The sequence below is a fragment of the Hordeum vulgare genome, chromosome 6H (genome assembly GCF_904849725.1).
Source record: "Hordeum vulgare subsp. vulgare chromosome 6H, MorexV3_pseudomolecules_assembly, whole genome shotgun sequence".
In the NCBI taxonomy this organism is placed as follows: domain Eukaryota; kingdom Viridiplantae; phylum Streptophyta; class Magnoliopsida; order Poales; family Poaceae; genus Hordeum; species Hordeum vulgare.
Genome location: NC_058523.1, coordinates 117,408,134 through 117,431,295, shown reverse-complemented (window position 1 = coordinate 117,431,295; position 23,162 = coordinate 117,408,134). Strand labels below are relative to the sequence as shown.

Here is a 23,162-nt window from a genome sequence, read left to right as displayed (position 1 = left end):
GCTTTGTCTTGGGCTGTGGGTTGGAGCGTGTGGTGCAAAGAGCTCAGGTGGTTCGTGGAGGCAGTTTGGCCCTGTCTTCGATGGCAATAGGACCAGTGGCAACAAGTGGTGTTCATGAAGGAGGAGCGGTGTGGCATCTGGCACATCGACGATGGTGTCTCTCGGCGACCTGGAGCAGCGGGTCCTGACGGTGGATGCGTGGTGATGGACGAGCGTAGGATGGTGGTGCTGTCTAGCATTGCGGTGGCGTCGACGGCAGGCCTGGCAAGGTCGATGCGTCATTACCTGCTCTGAAGATGGACCGTGGAAGACGGCGGCGGCGACCCCCGAGAGTGCGTCAAACCGGTGTGTGCCCCAGACCAAGTATGAGGCTTGGTTGGGGACTTCGGTTTTAGATGTTAGGCTTTGGTGCAAGGTCTGTTTGGTATTCGTCTTGGACCATCGGCATCCCTTCATCAAGTGGTTAGGAGTAGCGACAAATGTTGTCAAGATGATGACTTCAGACTTACTGATGTATTACTTTATAAGGTCTTCGTGAATAATTAATAAAATGGCTGCAAAAATGGCTGCATGCATTTTCCAGATGCAGAGGCCGGGGATCATTCTCCCTATCAAAAATAAAAATAAAAATCTGGTTCGTCATTTATTACCAATTATCTGCCTGTGATAAAATGTGAACGTATTTTGTTTGTTCTATTTCTAAAAGAGACCGGTATATATTACTAACTCTTAGCAAAGATTGCATATATATAATAAGTGCATAGGGAGAGCAAAACTTCCTTTTTTTTTTGAGGGAAGGGAAACAAAATTTCCTAGCTAAGTACAATTCCAAATTCTGAAGCCAATCCTTTCTATGAATCATTTTGGCTGACACATAATATCCTTTGACCATGAGAATGCAGGATTATGCAGAGTTATTTTTATTATTGCCGGAAAACTTATTCCTATGTAGTTGGCTTTAGGCATATTATGCCAATGTTTTTGCCCAGGGCTTGGCTTTTTTTTTTGTGATGGATCGTTGCTGCAATTCCAGATTAACCGTGTTGATTCAACGGTTGACAAAATGGAAATAGAACCCATGACTATAGTTGGGGGTGTAATGTTTGGACATCATGTTGAGGTACAATCTTGTTTTATTCAGAGGCATTACCCACTTCTAGTAAAAATAAAGATTCTTTGCTTAATGCAGCGTCATCCAATGTTGTAGGTGAGAGGAAACACAATAGAATCTGCTACATTTGAAGAAGGCAAGCACATGATGAGGGTAGGGCGACATGAAATGGTGGAGGAACGGCTGATCAGGAGATAGATGCCAACTTGTCTTCTAGCAGGGTGGAGATGGAGGACGCAGTAGTTTCAAAAGAAAAGGAAATTGGAAAAGGCCGGCTTTTGCCATGGCATGGTCATTAAGTTCATGTGCATTGTACTTAAACTTGGGTTAATACAAAGATACCCTTCTTTTTGGAGCTAGGAAGAAACCAAAACTGACTACTCTCTCCGTCCTGAAATTCATGTCGCGACGGCATATTTGCAAAAAGCTCCTTCAGGTTTTTCAGACACAACCCGCGCTCCCTCTCTCCTTTCTTCAGTTCGTGAAGGCATCTCCCCTTTCCCGTTTCCGAAACCACGGTCCACGGCCAACTCCGGCCACATCCAGCCAACTCCGCCAACTCCGTCCAATCCTTGCCCTGCAGGCCTTTGCTGGCACCCTTCCCCCCTACTTCTGTCAAGTCCCTGCCCTGCCTGTAGATTCGCAGCGCCCACCACAAACCCTGGCCACTGTCGACGCTCACAAATGCCGACTTTCTCACCGCAAAATGCATAGAGGAAGGAGAAAATTTCGATCTTTGCCCTGCAGGCCTTTGCTGGCACCCTTCCCCCCTACTTCTGTCAAGTCCCTGCCCTGCCTGTAGATTCGCAGCGCCCACCACAAACCCTGGCCACTGTCGACGCTCACAAATGCCGACTTTCTCACCGCAAAATGCATAGAGGAAGGAGAAAATTTCGATCTTTGCGGTGGCGATGCACGGAGACCAACTGCTGACATGGCCGTCCAAGAGGCCGCGGCCCTCATGGACGCCGGCGAGCAGGCCGCGGGTCCACGGACGCCGGACGCAAGAGGTGGTGGATGGGCTGCTGAGCACCACTTCTACTCCTGCGAGGAGCGTGTCGAGGCGCTCGATCTGGAGTGCATGGCGATGGCGTGGACGCCCCCTGCCCCTCTCTGTGGTCGTTCCACCTGGGGAAGGTTGCAGCGGCACAACAGTTCGAGCTTCCTTCCTTGACCCAACCCCTGAGCTGTGCTGCTGAATGTTACTGAATGTGTTGTGCTGCTGAAGGTTGTAAACTTTTTATTTTTGTCCATCCATATTTTCCATTTAAAAATACCGTGAAGCAGTCTTCATGCTAATGTACTCCATTAGAGTCTGGATCAAATCGGATTTGAGTATGTATGTACTTTGTCAAATGACTCCTCCGTGAAGAAATATTCTTTTCAGATTCAGCAATCAACAAATCGAATCTCCCACTCAGTTCAGTCATCTTTGGTGCTTGAACACAAATATGATAGGCTTGAGTTAGCAGGCACAACACTTCATTCATTCATCGTTGAGACGCACCTGGAAGTGCAACAGGATGATAAGAAAGAGAGGAACAAACCAGCATCAGCAAGCGAAATACTGGAGTTGGTTCTGAGAATTCAAAACCTGCAGTTCAGCGTTCGCTGAAGACGCAAGTGCCACCTGGAACTTGTATGTGCTGTTAGGAGAGACGGCGTCAAGATTGAACAGCCATGTGTTGTGGGCTGGTACGTATCCTCAATTCCTCATCACTTCTTCTTCTACACTTCAGTTCAGTCCTACACTTTAGGTTTAATTTAGGTTTCGTTATTTATGATGATGATGATGATGATGGATGATAATTGTCATAATTCTCAGTTTATATAATTGGAGTACTGGAGAAGTGTATTTTTCACTTCGAAACTAGAAATAAACCATGCAAAAATATAAAAACTGAAAATTTGCAAGAGCTTCAACCATAACTATATGCACTGTCAAAACTGTATGCACTATTGAAACTGAAATAAAATAAGCTTTGTCACTGTGATGCTTTGACTAGAATAAAATAAGCTTTGTCACAATCAAAACTGTCAAAATGGCCATCAAGTAATGAAATTTGGCCATTTATGACAGTAAAACTGAGCCTAAAGTAAGCTCTCTCACGCCCCCACTGATTTCGGCCGTTGGATTTCGTGTTTGAACTGTATCTGGCCGTCAGTTTTTTGTTTCAACAACAGTTTACCGCGACTGGGCTGACTGTCCTAATGGACTGCTATTCTGGGGACTTTTTTGAAGCCCTGTCGTTAAATGGGCTTGTTGGCCCATTTGTCTATCTGACTAACGAAGTAACTACACGGCGATTGGTCTGCATCCATCCAGGCGACGTTTTGTCTAATAATCAAAATCCATGGCGCGGGTGTAGAGCCGGGGCGATGCTAGATCCGGAGCGGGAGGGGATGAAGCCTACGCGATGCAGGCGAGGGAACCGGTGTATCCAGCGGACAAGAGCCACGCGACGCGCGCGAGGGAACTGGCGGTCCATGTGATCCAGTGGACGCGAGCCGCGCGAGGGATCTAGCGCTTGAGGGGGTCCACCCTTGGCACGGGAAGCGAGTGAATCCGATGCCGGTCGATCCAGTCAGACTAGGCGAACCGCCTGCAAGGAAGAGGTGAACTCATCGTCTGTCATGGTGTTCTTCAACGCCAACAACGCCTGCCTGCCTGACTACTTGCAGGCGCACCAGGACAAGCCCCTCGATGAGACATGAGTACCAGGTATTGCCTTGATCTGATTACGGTGGCCTGTAGTCATCTTATGGTTGGTGTTCATGTTGTTTTCTTTGATAATCTAGGTCTTTTGCATGTGTGAGATAACTTGGTTGAAGGGAAAAAATGGTCGTCCAATAGTATTCGTTGCAGTTTAAGTTTTGCAAACGATCAGGGCAGTTACTTGATAAATAGGTGATTATTTTAGATCTTAAATTTACATTTCTTGTCTCTATTGCTATGTTGTACTTTTCTTTGGATTAGACCGATCCCCAAATCATCATTAAAATATTTTCCTTTTTGTTTATCTTGGGATACTATTGACTTATTTATTTGTGCTCAATGTTAGTTCTAGCATCATAGATTCATATGTCAATTGCAGTTGGGTGTTAGGTCGACGTAGTAGCTAGATCAATATTTTTTCCCCAAGGGAGAACAATTCTTTATTATTTGTGAAAAAACTAAATTTTGTTCCCGAGCTGCAGTTGTGCTTGAGATCTGGTTGAACGCACAACGCCATGTTTTCTTTGATAGTTGTGGTTGTTTCCTAAGCTGTAGTAGATGCCAAGCTCTTTGTATACTTTATTTTGGTCAGACTTTGTGTTGTGCTCTCTTATTTGCAAAAATAATTTGGGATAGGTCAGGTGCTCTGTCATCGATACATGGCAGATTTTTGTTTGTTTCTTCAGAGTACAATCATGTATTGGTCTATACGGCTGTACTTACTTTTCAAGATAACCGGATGTGAATGCTTTCTCACCAAAAGGGGGTTTGGTGTTTGCAGCTTCTTCTGAATAATTATAAGGTACTTAGTGCACTCTTTGATGCACTTGATATGTCCCATCTAGCAAGTTCCTTTTAGCTTTAAATGCAAGTTTTTTGTAGCTTATATTTTATAATTCAAGTACTAGCACCTTACTGTATTGTGTGTCCTGAGCACGGTGACAGCCTCCCTGACCACATCGCCGCTGATTATTGTGGATCCGCGTTGCAAGAAGCTTATCCTGGTTGCTCAAAAATGTGGCATGGAGAGGAAGAAAAAATATGTGGGGTCATGCTCAATTTTGTCTTTGCCAGTGGGAGGGTGCCTACGGCGAGATTCCAGCCTGTCCACCGTGAGGATATCAGCAGTCACTTATGTACCAAGAATCTTTCATGGATTCAGTTTTGAGGTTCAATCTCCTCTTATTTTTGTGGTTCCTTCTTTTAGCATTTCACCAGCTTGTTGAATATGATTTTTTGGTTCGCAGGAACAAGGCTTGGCACATAACTCTTTGCATGGAAATCTTTAATTGGTGTTCCATGTGCCCGACGAGCGACCAAAGACAAGTGACAAAAAGGTATTTCCCGATGGCAAGTATGGCATTGGTGGAAAATCTTCCTGGTTAAGTCTACACTTTGTTTGTTTCCTTTAAGCAATTCAGGCTACCAATGGCAAGTAGGGCATTGGTGGAAAGTCTTCCTAGTTAAATCTACACTTTGTTTGTTTCCTTTAAACTATTCAGGCACCCAATGGCAAGTAGGGCACTGGTGGAAAATCTTCCTGGTTAAAATCTGCACTTTACTCGTTTCTTTTAAACTATCCAGGCTTTGATTTCCTTGGCGATGGAACTTACAATGATGCACTCCATGGTCTTTATTTTCTATGTGTGAGGACATCATGTACTCGCTATAGCAGAAGACATCAATCTTAATACCATAGTGTTGTAATGAAGCTTCATGTGAAGCCATAACTGTTCACTTCTTAATAGTTGGATCATTCAGTTTAGGAATATATGATGCATTGGACATCAGAGATGGACTGATGACAAGTCTGATTACCTTTGGAGATGTGATCTCAATGTTCGTTCACTTGCAATCCTTTTTATTGAGAGGGAAGATATTTTACATGTATAGCAATTTACTTCAATTGTGGTGTCCCTACCCGAAGTTCATCCATGGCTACTGGACTGGTTAGTGCCCTTCCTGCCATGATTCAACATTGACATTATCTATTTGATTTATGTAATTCACCATGCAAGCACAATTGTTTTTACCCCTTCCAAAATAAACTGAGCAGGGCACATCGAACATCTGTAACCCTTCTATTTATTTTTGAATGGAATTCACACCAAGTAAATAATAATCTATGTGAGAAGAATGACAGTTTGTTAGCCCACAAATAACCTGGTGACTTCAGATATTTTGCATTTCCAGATTGACAACTTTATTCGACATATTAAAATAAATAACAAATTTCATTTGTCCACCGTACATGAATGGTAATCTAACGGGCCTATTTTCTGTTAAAATACTTTATATGATGTTGAGGTACGCTCCCGTGTTTCATCCATCCACTATGTATATGTAGACTGGCATATAAGCTCCGATCATGAATGTATAAATGTGACATCAATCCAAATATTTCAGACATAAACAGTTGTCATGTTGTGTTGGATGGATATTTGTGTATAGAAAAGATGAATGTATTCTTTATTGACCTATGGCTGGATGTACAGGAGGTGGTAGTGAGTTGTTTATTTAATTATCTTGCTTGTGTTGCTGTGGTTCAGGTTCCTTTGCTTCATATATGAGCTATAAAAGAGATAATTAACGGTGACAATTAAAATGCCCATTTATTATGTATGTGTGTCTGCATAGTTGTTTCTGTTCTTTATGGTAATATATACATTAATTCTACTGGTTTTAGTGCATCTGATGTATTCTTTATACTGTGGTTCATTTAGGAAATATCTCATGGTGCACTAGAAACCGAGGGTCCTCCTCCGAGCCTCAGATTTCTGCTCGTACAGTTGTCCTTAGAAATTCTTTATATCATCTCCTTACATGTTTGGAGACAATGTTCTTCTGCTTAGATACTCAGTTGGGGGGGGGGGGCAACAAAGCTTTTCTCCTCTTGCGTCTGGATCTACTTTTGACCCGACATCTCATACTTTGCCAATCTTGTTGTTTCATTTCCTATCATTTCCTTCTGTTTTGCAATTTTGAGGCGTTGCCACACAATGCACCTTTCAGAATGATCAAAAGTTGATAATATGAAGAATCCTTTCAAGATGTTGGTCTTGAAAGTTATATTTGACCTGTGATTCAATTTGCGCTAGCATTATTAATGCCCTTTATTGTAACTACTTATTATGTTATAACTATATTGTTTAGTTGTTTTTATATCGGCCTTGTTGAGAATGTTCAAATTTGTAAAACAATACACCTAGTCCGCACTATAATTTGAGTTTTTTTCCACTTATTATTAATCTGCCATTTTTTTGTATCCTTCATCACTTATCAGATGTCAACAACCGGAATAAGAGGAGAGATGCCACTATAAGTGATATGTAGTATAAGCTAGGAACAAGAAAAAGAAGTAAAGATATCATATTGTGTGACAAGAATAAGAGTGAAGAACATTACGTTTCTTTTGTCCCAACATTACCTTTCAATTCAGCGATCAAGTATCTTTATATTTGGAAATATCCTTATCATTATATTGCCAAAAGGGACGGGCGCGGCAACGCGCGCCATCCATGATCTAGTTATGTTTATGGTTGGATGGGGATCACCGATTTGCTTGATTGACTTCTTGATGCTTGCCCATCTTGTGTTGCTCTACATTTGCTTTTAAGCTTTTGTTTTAGTTTCAGAGATCTAGAACTTTGCATGATTCATGTTCTAGATTCCTGTTCTGACTATACATGTCGATGACACTGCCATGATCCTCTGCTTTTTCATGCGCAGAAATGGGGTGTGGCGCCTCAGTCCCCAATAGGAAGGGCCAGAAGTGTCGAAGCGTCGTATTGTTGATTTCATTTCTGAATATCATGGGGATATGTGGGCTGTCTCTGAATTACAACGCGCCCTCGAGGAGTACCTGCATGTGGTTCTTGGTTTAACAGTGAAAGGTCTGAAGCCTATCCCTTTTGTAACATTTGGTGACTATGCTAAATTTAGTAATCAAGTGTTATTGCTTTTTTGTAGAGAGCCTTCTTGAAGTATCTGACTGTTTTCAAAATTAACATGATTGAATGTTTCCAAAATTAACATGAAAGAATGTTTCCAAAATTAACAAATTCTTGCCATTTCCTAATCCCAAATGAACATGATTTAATGTTTTTGAAATTAACATGGTTGAATGTTTCCAGAACTAATAAAATCTTGCCATTTCCTGATTGAATGTTACCCAAATTAACAAGATTAAATGTTTCCGAAATTAACATGATTGAATGTTTCCAAAATTAACAAAATCTTGCCATTTACTGATTGAATGTATCCCAAATTAACATGATTGAATGTTTTCAAAATTGATAAAATCTTGCCATTTCCTGATTGAATGTTACCCAAATTAACAAGATTAAATGTTTCCAAAATTAACATGATTGAATGTTTTCAAAATTAACAAAATTTTGTCATTTCCTGATTGAATGTTTCCCAAATTAACATGATTGAATGTTTCCAAAATTGATAAAATCTTGCCATTTCCTGATTGAATGTTTCCCAAATGAACATCATTGAATGTTTCCCAAATTAATGTGATCAATTTTGCAGGAGTACCTACTCAGCAACAGCAGCAGAGGAGGGGCAGAGGAGGCCGACCATAGGCGGGGCGAGTTCGTGTCGAATACGAGCTGCAGGTGGTCGAAGCAGTAACAACAGTAGGCGTCAGTGGCGCTTGTGGCTCCGACCACCGCGTAAAGATGGGGTGAGGCCTTCACGGAGGCCACAGGTGGCCGTGGCGGTGGGAGAAGGTGTTGGAAATATGCCCTAAAGGCAATAATAAAATGGTTATTATCATATTTCCTTGTTCATGATAATCGTCTATTGTTCATGCTATAATTGTATTAACAGGAAATAGTAATACATGTGTGAATAAATAGATCACAATGTGTCCCTAGCAAGCCTCTAGTTGGCTAGCTCGTTGATCAATAGATGATCATGGTTTACTGATCATGGGCATTAGATGTCATTGATAACGGGATCACATCATTGGGAGAATGATGTGATGGACAAGACCTAATCCTAAGCATAGCACTAGATCGTATTGTTCGCATGCTAAAACTTTTCTAATGTCAAGTGTCTTTTCCTTCGACCGTGAGATTGTGCAACTCCCGGATACCGTAGGAGTGCTTTGGGTGTATCAAACGTCACAACGTAACTGGGTGACTATACAGGTGCACTACGGGTACCTCTGAAAGTGTCTGTTGGGTTGGTACGAATCGATATCGGGATTTGTCACTCCGCGTGACGGAGAGGTATCTCTGGGCCCACTCGGTAGAACATCATCATGAGCTCAATGTGACTAAGAAGTTAGTCACATGATGACGTGCTACGGAACGAGTAAAGAGACTTACCGGTAACGAGATTGAACAAGGTATAGGTATACCGACGATCGAATCTCGGGCAAGTTCTATACCGACAAACAAAGGGAATTGTATACGGGATTGATTGAATCCTTGACATCGTGGTTCATCCGATGAGATCATCGTGGAGCAAGTGGGAGCCATCATGGGTATCCAGACCCCGCTGATGGTTATTGGCTAGAGAGGTGTCTCGGTCATGTTTGCCTGTCTCTCGAACCCGTAGGGTCTACACACTTAAGGTTCGATGACACTAGGGTTATAGGGAATTGTTATACGAGGTTACCGAAAGTTGTTCGGAGTCCCGGATGAGATCCCGGACGTCACGAGGAGCTCTGGAATGGTCCGGAGGTAAAGATTGATATATAGGATGGATGGTTTTGGACACCGGAAATGTTTCGGGCGTCACCGGTAATGTACCGGGACCACTGGTAATGGTCCCGAGGGTTCACCGGGAGGGGCCACCAGCCCCAAGAGGTAGCATGGGCCAAAAGAGGGAGGGCAACCAGCCTAAAGTGGGCTGGTGCGCCTCCCACAAGGAGGCCCAAGGTGCAGGAGGTGGAGAGGGGGGAAACCCTAGGCGCTGGTGGGCCTAAGGCCCACCTAGGGATGCGCCACCCCCTCCCCCTGTCCTGGCCGCCGCACCTCCCATCTGGGGGGGGGGGGGTTGCCGCACCTCCTAGGGTGGGAACCCTAGGGGTGGCACCCCCTCCCCTCCTCCTATATATAGTGGGGGGTTTTGGGGCTGTTTTGCACACAGTTTTCCATCTCCCTCGGCGCAGCCCTGCCCCCTCCTTCCTCCTCTCCCACGGTGCTTGGCGAAGCCTTGCCGGGAGACCTCGTCTCTCCATCGACACCACACCGTCGTGCTGCCGGAGATCTTCCCCAACCTCTCCTCCTCCTTGCTGTATGAAGGTGCGGGAGACGTCACCGGGCTGCAAGTGTGTTGAACGCGGAGGTGCCGTGGTTCGGCACTAGATCGGAATCACACCGCGATCTGAATCGCCGCGAGTACGACTCCATCAACCGCGTTCTAGCAACGCTTCCTCTTAGCGATCTTCAAAGGTATGAAGATGCACTCACCCCTCTCTCGTTGCTGGTCTCTCCATAGGAAGATCTGAATATGCATAGGATTTTTTTTGAATTTTTGCTACGTTACCCAACAGTGGTATCAGAGCCAGGTTTTCTATGCGTAGATTCTATGCACGAGTAGAACACAAAAGGTTGTGGGCGATGATTTCTCAATTGCTTGCCGCTACTAGTCTTATTATTTTCTAGCGGTATTGTGGGATGAAGCGGCCCGGACCGATATTACACGTACGCTTACGTGAGACTGGTTCCACCGACAGACATGCACAACGTGCATAAAGGTGGCTGGAGGGTGTCTGTCTCTCCTACTCTAGTCGGATTGGATTTGATAAAAAGGGTCCTTATGAAGGGTAAATAGCTTCGGCATATCATTGTTGTGGCTGTCACGTAGGTAAGAAAGCGTTCTTGCTAGAAACCCAAATCAGCCACCTAAAACTTGCAACAACAATTAGAGGACGTCTAACTTGTTTTTGCAGGGTTTGACATGTGATGTGATATGGCCAAAGTTGTGATGTTGCATGTATGATGTATGAGATGATCATGTTATTGTAATAGGTTTCACGACTTGCATGTCGATGAGTATGACAACCGGCAGGAGCCATAGGAGTTGTCTTAATTTATTGTATGAGATGCAACGCCATGTGCTTACTACTTTTACTTCATTGCTAACGGTTAGCTATAGTAGTAGTGATAGTAGTAGTTGGCGTGACGACTTCACGGAGACACGATGATGGAGATCATGGTGTCACTCCGGTGACAATGATGATCATGCGATGCCTGAAGATGGAGATCGAAAGAGCAAAGATGATAATGGCCATATCATGTCACTATATGATTGCATTGTGATGTTTATTATGTTTTTCATCTTATTGCTTAGAACGACGGTAGCATAATAAGATGATCCCTCTTAAAATTTCGAGAACGTATTCCCCTAAGTGTGCACCGTTGCGAAGGATCGTTGTCTCGAAGCACCACGTGATGATCGGGTGTGATAGATTCTAACGTTCGCATACAACGGGTGTAAGCCAGATTTACACACGCGAAACACCTAGGTTGACTCGACGAGCTTAGCATGTATAGACATGACCTCAAATACAAGAGACCGAAAGGTCGAACATGAGTCGTATGGTTGAATACGATCAGCATGAAGTTGCTCACCATGGTGACTAGTCCGTCTCACGTGATGATCGGACACGGGTTAGTCAACATGGATCATGTATCACTTAGATGACTAGAGGGAAGTCGATTTAAGTGGGAGTTCATACTTAATTTGATTAAATGAACTTAATTGTCATGAACTTAGTCTAAAAGTTGTCTTTATAAATATTGTAGATGGCCAACGTCAACCTCAATTTCAACGCATTCCTAGAGAAAAACAAGCTGAAAGATGATGGTAGCAACTATGCGGACTGGGTTCGCAACTTGAAGCTCATCCTTGAAGCAGCTAAAAAGGCTTATGTCCTTGATGCACCGCTAGGTGACCCTCCCGCTCCCGCAGCAGCCGAGGACATTCTGAATGTCTGGCAAACGCGGAGTGATGACTACTCTCTGGTTAGGTGTGGCATGTTATACAGTTTGGAAACGGGGCTCCAAAGGCGTTTTGAGCAACACAGTGCATATGAGATGTTCCAAGATCTTAAGCTAGTTTTTCAAGCTCATGCCCGTGTCGAGAGATATGAAGTCTCCTACAAGTTCTTTAGCTGTAAGATGGAGGAGAACAGTTCTGTCAGTGAGCACATACTCAAAATGTCTGGGTTACATGGTCGTCTGACTTCACTTGGAGTCGAACTTCTGGATGATGCTATAATTGACAGAATCCTCCAGTCTCTCCCGCCAAGCTACAAAGGTTTTGTGCTGAACTACAACATGCAAGGGATGGAGAAGACCATTCCCGAGTTGTACTCGATGCTCAAGTCTGCAGAAGTAGAAATCAAGAAAGAGCATCAAGTGTTGATGGTCAACAAGACCACTAGTTTCAAGAAGGGCAAGGGTTAGAAGAACTTCAAGAAAGACGGCAAAGCCGTTGCCGCACCCGGTAAGCCAGATGCCGGGAAGAAGAAAAAGAATGGACCCAAGCCTGAAACTGAGTGCTTCTATTGCAAGGGAAAAGGTCACTGGAAGCGGAACTGCCCCAAATACTTAGCGGACAAGAAGGCCGGCAATGTTAAAGGTATATGTGATATACATGTTATTGATGTGTACCTTACGAGCGCTCGTAGTAGCTCCTGGGTATTTGATACCGGTGTTGTTGCTCACATTTGCAACTCAAAGTAGGAACTGCGGAATAAGCGGAGACTGGCCAAGGACGAGGTGACGATGCGCGTTGGGAATGGCTCCAAGGTCGATGTGATCGCCGTCGGCACGCTACCTCTACATTTACCGTCGGGATTAGTTTTAAACCTTAATAATTGTTATTTAGTACCAGCTTTGAGCATGAATATTGTATCAGGGTCTTGCTTAATGCGAGACGGCTACTCATTTAAGTCAGAGAATAATGCTTGTTCTATTTATATGAGTGATATGTTTTATGGTCATGCTCCGCTGGTGAATGATTTATTCTTGATGAATCTCGATCGTGATGTCACACATATTCATAGTGTTAGTACCAAAAGATGTAAAGTTGATAATGATAGTCCCACATACTTGTGGCACTTCCGCCTCGGTCATATCGGTGTTAAGCGCATGAAGAAGCTCCATACTGATGGACTATTAGAGTCTCTTGACTTTGAATCATTTGACACATGCGAACCATGCCTCATGGGCAAGATGACTAAGACTCCATTCTCAGGAATAATGGAGAGAGCGACCGACCTATTGGAAATAATACATACTGATGTGTGTGGTCCAATGAATGTTGAAGCTCGCGGTGGCTATCGTTATGTTCTCACTCTCACCGATGATTTGAGTAGGTATGGGTATATCTACTTGATGAATCACAAATCTGAGACGTTTGAAAAGTTCAAGGAATTTCAGAGTGAGGTCGAGAATCAACGTGACAAAAAAATCAAGTGTCTACGATCTGATCGTGGAGGAGAATATTTGAGTCACGAGTTTGGCACACACCTAAGGAAGTGTGGAATCGTTTCACAACTGACGCCGCCTGGCACACCGCAATGCAACAGAGTGTGTGAACGTCGTAATCGCACTTTATTAGATATGGTACGATCTATGATGTCTCTTACCGACTTACCGCTATCATTTTGGGGATACGCATTAGAAAGTGCAGCATTCACTTTAAATAGGGCACCGTCTAAGTCCGTTGAAACGACACCGTATGAACTATGGTTTCGCAAGAAACCTAAGTGTTGGAAATATGCCCTAGAGGCAATAATAAATTAGTTATTATTATATTTCTTTGTTCATGATAATCGTTTATTGTCCATGCCATAATTGTATTGATTGGAAACACAATACTTGTGTGGATACATAGACAAAACACTGTCCCTAGTAAGCCTCTAGCTGACTAGCTCGTTGATCAAAGATGGTCAAGGTTTCCTGACCATAGGCAAGTGTTGTTACTTGATAGCGGGATCACATCATTAGGAGAATCATGTGATGGACTAGACCCAAACTAATAAACGTAGCATGTTGATCGTGTCATTTTGTTGCTACTGTTTTGTGCGTGTCAAGTATTTATTCCTATGACCATGAGATCATATAACTCACTGACACCGGAGGAATGCTTTGTGTGTATCAAACGTCGCAACGTAACTGGGTGACTATAAAGATGCTCTACAGGTATCTCCGAAGGCGTCTGTTGAGTTAGTATGGATCAAGACTGGGATTTGTCACTCCGTATGACAGAGAGGTATCTCGGGGCCCACTCGGTAATACAACATCACACACAAGCCTTGCAAGCAATGTGACTTAGTGTATCTCATGGGATCTTGTATTACAGAACAAGTAAAGAGACTTGCTGGTAAACGAGATTGAAATAGGTATGCGGATACTGACGATCGAATCTCGGGCAAGTAACACACCGAAGGACAAAGGGAATAACATACGGGATTATATGAATCCTTGGCACTGAGGTTCAAACGATAAGATCTTCGTAGAATATGTAGGATCCAATATGGGCATCCAGGTCCCGCTATTGGATATTGATCGAGGAGTCCCTCGGGTCATGTCTACATAGTTCTCGAACCCGCAGGTTCTGCACACTTAAGGTTCGACGTTGTTTTATGCGTAGATGTTATCATGCGACGTTCCCCAACAGTGGCATCATGAGCTAGGTTCATGCGTAGATGTTATCTCGAGTAGAACACAAAAGTTTTTGTGGGCGGTGATGTGCGATTTGCTGCCCTCCTTAGTCTTTTCTTGATTCCGCGGTATTGTTGGATCGAAGCGGCTCGGACCGACATTACTCGTACGCTTGCGAGAGACTGGTTTCATCGCTACGAGCAACCCCGTTGCTCAAAGATGACTGGCGAGTGTCGGTTTCTCCAACTTTAGTTGAATCGGATTTGACCGAGGAGGTCCTTGGATGAGGTTAAATAGAAATTCATATATCTCCGTTGTGGTGTTTGCGTAAGTAAGATGCGATCCTACTAGATACCCATGGTCACCACGTAAAACATGCAACAACAATTAGAGGACGTCTAACTTGTTTTTGCAGGGTATGCTTGTGATGTGATATGGCCAACGACGAGATCACTACTGGAAAACAGTAATTTGCCATCAGCCAGTTCTTTGCCGTCTGCTGGCTGATGGCAAAGACCCTCTTTGCCGTCAGCTGATCTAAAGCGGACGGTAAAGGGCTCACTGATGGTAAAAATAATATTTGCCATCGGCCAAGGCTTTGCCGTCTGCCTGCGGACGGCAAAGAGACCTAGGGCAGACGACAAAGAGGGCAGATGGGTCCCACTAGACCTTGGGCCTGGCCAGGTCCAACAGACGGGCTCTTTGCCGTCAGTCTCGCCTTTGCCATCCGCCGTTGGGCCATTTGCCATCCGGGGGCAGACGGCAAAGCTGACGGCCGTTATCCCTTAGCCCCTCGCTCCACTACCCACTCCTCGCTCTGTCTCTCCTTCAAACCGTCGTGTGCGCCTCCCTCCCGCACCACCGGCGGCCGGCCATCCCTGTGCCGCCCCCTACGCCGACCCCTGCGCCACCCCCTGCGCCGCCCCCTCACCTGCACCCCACCGCCGCCACCACTGTCCCCACCGCCGCCACCACTGCCCCCTGCCGCCGCAGAGCACTCCACCGCCGCCACCACTGCCCCCCGCCGCCACCACTTCCCCCCGCCGCTGCACTGCCCTCGGCGACGCCCCAGTGCCCCGTCGCACCCGTCCTCCTCGCCGTCCCGACGCCCCAGCCGCCCCCGCCGGTGAGTCCCCCCATTTTTTTTGTTTTTCCTTATTTTTATTTATGTTAAATTAGTTAGGTTAGTTTTTTTAGTTTATTAGGTTAGTTAGGCTAGTTAGTTAGGTTGTTAAATTAGTTTAGTTTAGGTTCAATTTTAGTTTAGGTTTAGTTAGGTTAATTTCCTGTTTAGTAAAGGAGAAAAGGAGAAGAAGAAGAAGGAGAAAGGAGAAGAAGAAGAAGGAGAAAGGAGAAGAAGAAGAAGGAGAAAGGAGAAGAAGAAGAAGAAGGAGAAAGGAGAAAAAAAAGAAGAAGAAGGAAAAGAAGAAGAAGGAAAAGGAAGGGAGGGAGAAGAAAGAAGAAGAAGAAGAAGAAGAAGAAGAAGGAAAAGCAATGGAAGGAGGAGAAGAAGAAGAATAAGAAGAAGGAAAAGGAAGGGAAGGAGAAGAAAGAAGAAGGAGAAGAAGAAGAAGGAGAAAGAAGAAGAAGAAGAAGGAGAAAGGAGAAGAAAAAAATAATAAGAAGAAGGAAAAGAAGAAGGAAAAGGAAGGGAAGGAGAAGAAAGAAGAAGAAGAAGAAGAAAAATAGGAGAGGAAGAGAAGAATAAGAGGAAAAAATAAAAGGAGAAGAAGAAGAAGGAGAAAGGAGAAGAAGAAGAAGGAGAAAGGAGAAGAAGGAGAAGGAGAAAGGAGAAGAAGAAGAAGGAGAAAGGAGAAGAAGAAGAAGGAGAAAGGAGAAGAAAAAAATAAGAAGAAGAAGGAAAAGAAGAAGGGGAGAATTGATTATCACCCCCCCTGTTCGTGCACCACCACAACATAAGCCCCCCTGTTTGCCTGGCTCCCTTTTAACCCCCCCAGTTTTCACCATGCTGTAGCTGATGCCCCCCTTTGCAATGTTTAACAGATTTGTCAATGGATAAATAACAAATGGGTACATCAATAGACAAAACTAGTTCACAGTTCACTTAATTTGTTCTTCTTTGGAGTCATCATCTTCTTCTTCCCTTTTGCTGGAGACTTTGTTGGTGTAGCAGCAGCAAAAGTAGTTCATGGCAGCACAAACGAGTTCACAGTTCACTTAATTTCTTCTTATTTGGAGTCATCTTCTTCTTCTTTCCTTTTGCTGGAGACTTTGTTGGTGTAGCAGCAATGGGGAGGCTAGGGAAGGGAAGAGGCCTGCCTTACCTTGGAGCAGCAATGGAGATGGGGCGGCTGGGGCAGCTGCGGCGGAGGCGAGGCGCAACAGCGCTTGGGGCGGCTAGGTCAGGGAGGGGAACGAGCAGAGAACGGGAGCAGCTTCTGCCCAGCTCGTGTGACTTATACTAGATGAGGGAGGGCAGTTTTGTCATTTCAAAAAATAATTAGACTAGTCGGTGCTATTATTTGCTTAATGTAGAGCTAATCAACTCAAAGGGGGCCATTAGCAACATCGTTAGCACAACTGGGGGTTAAAAGGGAGCCAGGCAAACAGGGGGGCTTATGTTGTGGTGGCGCACGAACAGGGGGGGTTAAAAGGAAAAGGAAGGGAAGGAGAAGAAAGAAGAAGAAGAAGAAGAAGGAAAAGGAAGGGAAGGAGAAGAAGAAGAAGAAGAAGAAGAAGAAGGAAAAGGAAGGGAAGGAGAAGAAAGAAGAAGGAGAAGAAGAAGAAGGAGAAAGAAGAAGAAGAAGGAGAAAGGAGAAGAAAAAAAAAAGAAGAAGAAGGAAAAGAAGAGAAGAAGGAGAAGGAGGAGGAGGAGGAGGAGGAGGAGGAGGAGAAGGCCAAGGACCTTCTAGTCCTTCTCCTCCTCCTCCTTCTCCTCCTTCTCCTTCTTCTTCTTGATTTCTTCTTCTTCTCCTCCTCCTCCTCTTTCTTCTCCTCTTTCATATTATCCTTGCTTTAATTAACCCAACAATGACATAATTAGCCCATTTAGCTCCAAAATACCATAATAAGCTCAAAATGGCATAAAACCTTGGTTAGCTCATGAATATTATATACTTAGCTTGTTTTCCTCTAAAATGGGATAATTAGCCCATTTAGCTCCAAAAATACATAATTAGGTAATTTAGCTCCAACAAGAGGAGAAAAGGAGAATAAATAGGCAAAATGAAAAGAAAGAAGAAGAAGAAGAAGAAGAAAAGAAGAAGGAGAAGGAGGAGGAGGAGGAGGAGAAGGAGAAGGCCAAGGACCTTCTAGTCCTTCTCCTCCTCCTTCTCCCCCTTCTCCCCTTCTTCTTGATTTCTTCTTCTTCTCCTCCTCCTCCTCTTTCTTCTCCTCTTTCATATTATCCTTGCTTTAATTTCCCCAACAATGACATAATTAGCCCATTTAGCTCCAAAATACCATAATAAGCTCAAAATGGCATAAGAACCTTCGTTAGCTCATGAATATTATATACTTAGCTTGTTTTCCTCTAAAATGGGATAATTAACCCATTTAGCTCCAAAAAAGACATAATTAGGTAATTTAGCTCCAACAAGAGGAGAAGAGGAGAAGAAATAGGCAAAATGAAAAGAAAGAAGAAGAAGAAGAAGAAGAGAAGGAGAAGGAGGAGGAGGAGGAGGAGAAGGCCAAGGACCTTCTAGTCCTTCTCCTCCTCCTCCTTCTCCTCCTTCTTCTCCTCCTTCTTCTTGATTTATTCTTCTTCTTCTCCTCCTCCTCCTCTTTCTTCTCCTCTTTCAAATTATCCTTGCTTTAATTAACCCAACAATGACATAATTAGCCCATTTAGCTCCAAAATGTCATAATAAGCTCAAAATGGCATAAGAACCTTGGTTAGCCCATGAATATTATATACTTAGCTTGTTTTCCTATAAAATGGGATAATTATCCCATATAGCTCCAAAAAGACGTAATTAGATAATTTAGCTCCAACAAGAGGAGAAGAGGAGAATAAATAGGAAAAATGAAAAGAAAGAAAGAAGAAGAAGAAGAAGAGAAGAAGAGAAGAAAAATACCTTCTCCTCCTCCTCCTTCTCCTCCTTTTTGATTTCTTCTTCTTCTCCTCCTCCTCCTCTTTCTTCTCCTCTTTCATATTATCCTTGCTTTAATTTCCCCAACAATGACATAATTAGCCCATTTAGCTCCAAAATGCCATAATAACCTCAAAATGGCATAAGAACCTTGGTTAGCTCATGAATATTATATACTTAGCCTGTTTTCCTCTAAAATGACATAATTGGAATATTTGTGTTGATCGGGTGGATTTACATGTGATAGTTGTCTCGTCGCTATGAGGTCTGCTGTGCGAAGACCTGCCCGTGCGTTGTACGAGCTCTGCCCCTGCATTCGTGGGTCAGTACAAATTTCATCTCCTCCCCGCCCCTTCATTTACTGTGGCTCGGTTTCCGGATGAAACTTTCTAGATTTAGGTAATTCAATTAATTTATCACTATGCGTGACCAGTATGCGTCTCCCGTTCGAAAGGGTGACATCTATAAATATGCATGTCTTTGCATATTTATAACCGCCATCCTTTCGAATTGTCCAACATTATCAATGGACAGCCCGAGTATGTGTAGATTGGGTTCGTTTTCCCGTATGCTGTGCTCTGGATCCGATGCGGAATTTCGTCAGTGCCTCCCTGTTGTTATCCGGATGCACATCCTCTCTGTTTATTACGGAGACGTGTATCAGGAGAACAGTGGGGAGGTGCTGCCGAAATTTTGCGTTGGATCTGGAGCAGAGCATGGGAAACGAACCCAATCTACACATACTCGGGTGGGATTAGGACCTATCTTTACCTATTAGCGTGTAGGTTGCCTGGACGTAATAAAAATGGCGAACCTGATTAACCGATGAATATAAATGCTAAATTATATATAAATATATTTCTTCTGTCTTTAGTAGCTATGCAAGATGAGTGATCGTGCGTGGATGTATACCGGTCACCCTAGTCACAAAGAGATGGCGAAAGAATGGTTTGTAAAAACAACTGAATTTGTGAAAGCCGCATTCGCAAATGGCCAGGAAAGAAACTATTGCCCCTATCCTGGATGCGACAACTATAAAAAGATGACAGAGGCTTTAATGATTAAACACCTGCAGAGGAGGGGTTTTAAGCCTAATTATACGGTGTGGACATTTCATGGTGAGTCTGTACAACGCACAAGACCTGAGGTGGTCCGTCGTCGCACGGACGAGCATGGTACCGGGATCGAAGACATGGTGCAAGACTTTGATGATGCTTGGGATTCGGAAGATGAGATGGAGGAATCTGCAAAGGACTTTTATGAAATGTTGGAATCTTCAAAACGTCCTCTCCATGAGCACACTCAGCTCTGTCTGCTGGATGCAATTGCACAAGTAATGGCTCTGAAGGCTCACTTCAACTTGGGAAGAGAATGCTACGACGCGATGATGACACTATTTGGACGTTCCTACCCAAAGGCCATGTCATGCCTGCAAACCTGTACCAGTCGGACAAAATACTTCGTGTACTTAAGATGCCCTATGAGAAGATAGATGCATGTGAGAAAGGATGTGTCTTATTTAGGAAGGAGTATGCACACATGGACTATTGTCCCAATTGCGAGTCTTGCAGGTATCTTGTGGTAGACAACGGTATGGGTGAGAAGAGGCAGACCAAAATCGCAGTTAGTGTTCTTCGGTATATGCCAATCGTACCAAGACTTCAACGCCTTTTCATGGTCGAAGAGATAGCTAGACAGATGACATGGCACAAATTGGGCAAAAGAACCGAACTAGATGCGGATGGGAATAAGATGATGGTACAGACATCGTATGGGGAAGCGTGGAAACATTTCGATGGATTGCATCAGGATAAAGCGGCAGATCCAAGGAATCCTCGAGTCTGCGCCGCCACAGATGGTTTTAATCCCTTCGGCATGATGGCAACCCAATACAGTTGTTGGCCTGTATTTGTCATTCCACTCAATCTCCCCCCCGGGCAGATTATGCAAAGAAAGAACATATTTCTGACGTTGATAATTCCAGGGCCCAATTATGCGGGGAAGAATATGAATGTGTACCTGCAACCGCTTAAGGATGAATTGGAAGAAGCTTGGGAAAATGGGGTCAAGACATACGATGCCGCTAGAAAAGAAAACTTCAAAATGCATGTGTGGTACATGTACTCTATGCATGACTTGCCAGCGTATGCGCTATTCTCTGGATGGTGTGTGCATGGAAGGTTCCCGTGCCCCCAATGCAAGGAAGCTCTTCAGTTTCATTGGTTGCAGGAGGGTCGGAAGTATTCTTGCTTTGACTTGCATCGACAGTTCCTGGATCCTGACCATCAGTTCAGAAAAGACAAGAAGAACTTTACCAAAGGTAAAGTTGTCAAAAACTTGGCACCACCTGCGTTCACAGGCCAATAGATCCTGGATTAGTTAAACGCCCCCGAGCCTGATCCAGAGCGTCGAGGGTATTTCAAGGGGTATAATTCAAAACACGCCTGGACTCACAAGCCATGCTTCTGGGATCTGCCTTACTTCAAAGACCTCCTTCTTCCACACAATATCGACATGATGCACATTGAAAAGAATATCGGAGAGGCTATTTTTGGTACATTTTTCGACATAGATGGGAAGACAAAGGATAATATTAAGGCTAGAGTCGATCAAGAGACACTATGTCATAGACCGTTACAAAACATGCGAGAAGGCAAAGGAAAGCAGAAGTGGTCGAAGCCAAAGGCCTGGTTCAATCTTGGAAGGCCAGCTATGAGGGAAATTATCTTGTGGGTCAAAATGCACTTGGTGTTCCCCGATGGGTATGCAACGAATCTAAAGAGGGGAGCGAGTCTTGAAAAATTAAAAATCTTTGGTCTCAAGAGTCATGATTGACACATATGGCTAGAGCGGGTAATGCCGGTGATGTTATGTGGCTTTATTCCTGAGGATGAATGGCTAGTACTGGCAGAGCTGAGCTATTTCTTCCGTGTTCTTTGTGCGAAAGAATTGTCGCCTGGCGTGGTAGAATACATGGAGGAGTTTGCACCGGAGTTGTTGTGCAAGTTAGAGAAGATCTTTCCACCGGGCTTCTTTAATCCAATGCAACATTTGATTTTACATCTACCGACCGAGGCAAGATTGGGTGGGCCCGTGCAAGATCTTTGGTGCTATGCAACTGAGAGGATGCAGAAGACCCTTCGAGCTAAATGTAAAAATAAGCGTAGAATTGAAGCATCGATGGCTGAGGCATTCATTACTGAGGAGGTGGCAAACTTTGTGACAGCACACTACGAAGCAAAAAATCATCATTTGCATAATCCGAAGCCTCGACACAATGATGCAGACCCTAAAAAAGGTGGGTCCAACCTCAGCCTATTCAAAGGGAAGCTCGCACCAGCCGGTGCTTCGAAACCAATAACGTTGGATGTCGAAGAATGGCGGAACATTTCGTTGTATATCTTCAACAACCTAACAGAAGTGCAGCCGTACATCGAATGAGTTCTCGACACATTTTCCCGTAACTTCTAATTCATTTGAATTGCTCTTATTCCCGGATATTTCAAACAGCCGTTACATCATCAAATTCTCGGATGGAGCGTTGATCCAAAATGATTCCGTCGAAGAGTATGAGCTTCTGCCCAAGACAGGAGGCGGCTATCCCGGATTCATCTCTTGGTTCAAACAAACGGTAATTATCAATAATGGACCATTTAATTCTTGGTCTAACTTGCGGCTAATGCAACAACCGTTTCGTATTAAACTTGTAGGCTAATTCAGAGTCTATGGACGCCGAATTGAGACAAGTCGCTAATGGTTTTGACTATAAGGTCCGTTCATTTGAGAAATACAACATCAACGGGTATCTCTTTCGTACCTTTGGCAAAGAGCTATCTATGCCCGACCAGAAATCTACAAATTGTGGTGTATCTGCTATCGGCGAAGGTGTTATCGAGTATTATGGAAGAGTTGAAGCAATTTATGAACTTCAATTCTATGGTGAAAACCCACCGAACGTCGTAGTCTTCAAATGTTATTGGTTCCAGCCGAAAAAGACTAGAAGGACTCATGAACATATAAGACTAGTCGAAATCAATCCAAACACCCATTTAGATGTTTCCGATGTCTATATTACGGCTCAACAGGCGACCCAAGTTTTCTATCTACCGTGGGCATACCAAACGGATAAGAATCTGGAAGGTTGGTATGTTGTTTATGAAGTGGCGCCACATGTCAGACCACCTCTCCCAAATGAACAGGATTATGAACCTCACATTAACCCAGACACATATGATGGAGAATTCTTCCAAGAAACACGTCTTTCCAAGAAATGTTTCAAGAACCGCCGTGCTTCACCCAAGAACATGGAAGTAGACAGCGACAATGAATCCGACTCCAGCCCTGAGCTGGAACCAGAAGACCTGGAACTCGTAGAGGTTACTGATGCGGATGACCTGTCAATGCTTCAACGATTAAAGGAAGGCCTTTCACAACTTCACGCCGTTGAACCCAACGAGCACGTCATTCATGAAGACATGCGTGATAGTGATGATGATGATGCATTTATTGATGATGATTATTAGTTTGTAAGATTCACAACTTAAATTATATATATTTTAATCTTTATTATTCATGTACATATTATTATTCATGTCAGTTATTCAAATTTTTTTTATGTTGTACTAGTTTCTTTTAATCTTTATCATGGC

At 43.9% G+C, this 23,162-nt stretch overlaps 1 long non-coding RNA gene across 1 annotated transcript; it reads left to right on the top strand.

Moving 5' to 3' along the window:
* Positions 1–4,636: 4,636 nt before the first annotated feature.
* Positions 4,637–8,611, top strand: LOC123405975. The gene is made up of 5 exons (XR_006611990.1): positions 4,637–4,996; positions 5,075–5,164; positions 5,412–5,776; positions 7,557–7,720; positions 8,364–8,611. It is a non-coding gene; the product is annotated as an uncharacterized LOC123405975 (long non-coding RNA).
* Positions 8,612–23,162: the final 14,551 nt, after the last annotated feature.